Source organism: Stegastes partitus, unplaced genomic scaffold (assembly GCF_000690725.1).
Source record: "Stegastes partitus isolate 25-593 unplaced genomic scaffold, Stegastes_partitus-1.0.2 Scaffold418, whole genome shotgun sequence".
NCBI classification, from domain to species: domain Eukaryota; kingdom Metazoa; phylum Chordata; class Actinopteri; family Pomacentridae; genus Stegastes; species Stegastes partitus.
The window spans coordinates 311,926-313,270 of NW_007578149.1; the positions used below are offsets into that span (position 1 = coordinate 311,926).

The window sequence follows — 1,345 nt, forward strand, 5'->3', positions numbered from 1 at the left end:
CGGCAGGTTTATATTGTGATTTATCCTTTAAAAATCTTGCAGCTTTTTGCACCTCTTGGCCCCCGTACTTGGCTGTTATCATGCCGAAATAGCTCAGTTGGGAGAGCGTTAGACTGAAGATCTAAAGGTCCCTGGTTCGATCCCGGGTTTCGGCAGCTTGGAATAGTTTTGTGGAAGCAACATGAGTTGGGATGACAAAAGAATTTCAGCGCTAGAGGTCAGAGGTCAATCCAGTGACTTCCAGCAGGTGTTCTGTCTGTACAGCAACAGTCTGCAGCAAACAATGGTCTGACTGCACCTCACTGTCACTCTGCTGCAGGTGAAAACTCTTCTAATTTCTTTAAACCAATCACAATCATCATGGGTGGAGCTAAGCCCAGGATGCAGTGATGGTGTCCCGGCAGTAAGCGAATTGTTTTGGTGGAACTTTTGCATACAGGAAGGAAGGAACTGTTATTGAAATGGATAATTCACCAAAAAAAGACTGTCTTACTGCACAATTCTAATCCTCAACTAGTAGCAGCTCTTTTATTTTAAATTTTTCACATGTATTACAGTTACAAATTCATCTTTTTAAAAATAAAACTTGCTGTTATTTGCACCTCTTGACCTTCATACAAGTGAGCATCCATGCCGAAATAGCTCAGTTGGGAGAGCGTTAGACTGAAGATCTAAAGGTCCCTGGTTCGATCCCGGGTTTCGGCAGTTTGGAACAGTTTTAGGGACAGAAGGTTGTGACACTGCACATGTCAACTGTTGTCTCGATGCTCTACCTGAGTGTTAACCCCAAGATCTCAAGTTCAATCATGGTCTTCAACAATTGGTCTAGATTTGCATAGCTGCAGTACAGAATGGTATGACGGCACCTCATAAAAATTTCTTTAAACCAATCACAGTCATCATGGGTGGAGCTAAGCCCAGGATGCAGTGATGGTGTCCCTGCAGTAAGTCAATTGTTTTGGTGGAACATTTTTTGCATGCAGGAAGGAAAGAACTGTCATTGAAATGGGTAATTCACCAAAGCAACTGTCTTACTGTACATTTCAAATCCTCAGCCAGTAGCATGTCTTGGCTCTTTGGCACGTTTAAATTGCACGATTTGTCGTTTAACAAAATCTTGCAGTTTTTTGCAGCTCTTGGCCTCCATACAGATGCACTTCCAGGCCGAAATAGCTCAGTTGGGAGAGCGTTAGACTGAAGATCTAAAGGTCCCTGGTTCGATCCCGGGTTTCGGCAGGTGGGAACAGTTTTGGTACCTACATCCTGGACATTGTGTGAGTCAGTGATCGTCATTGGCAAACACTCAACAACATGTGAAAAATTACAAACTGCTCTTTGTTATAAT

At 43.0% G+C, this 1,345-nt stretch overlaps 1 protein-coding gene and 3 non-coding genes across 4 annotated transcripts in view; 3 read left to right on the top strand and 1 right to left on the bottom strand.

Annotated features, from left to right (window-relative positions):
- The window catches only part of ntd5 (ntl-dependent gene 5), a 21,075-nt gene that overhangs the window by 10,659 nt on the left and 9,071 nt on the right, over window positions 1-1,345 (bottom strand). The window lies entirely within an intron of this gene.
- Window positions 83-155, top strand: trnaf-gaa (transfer RNA phenylalanine (anticodon GAA)). Its single transcript has one exon. It is a non-coding gene; the product is annotated as a tRNA-Phe (tRNA).
- On the top strand, window positions 633-705 carry trnaf-gaa (transfer RNA phenylalanine (anticodon GAA)). The gene has a single exon. It is a non-coding gene; the product is annotated as a tRNA-Phe (tRNA).
- trnaf-gaa (transfer RNA phenylalanine (anticodon GAA)) lies at window positions 1,164-1,236 on the top strand. Its single transcript has one exon. It is a non-coding gene; the product is annotated as a tRNA-Phe (tRNA).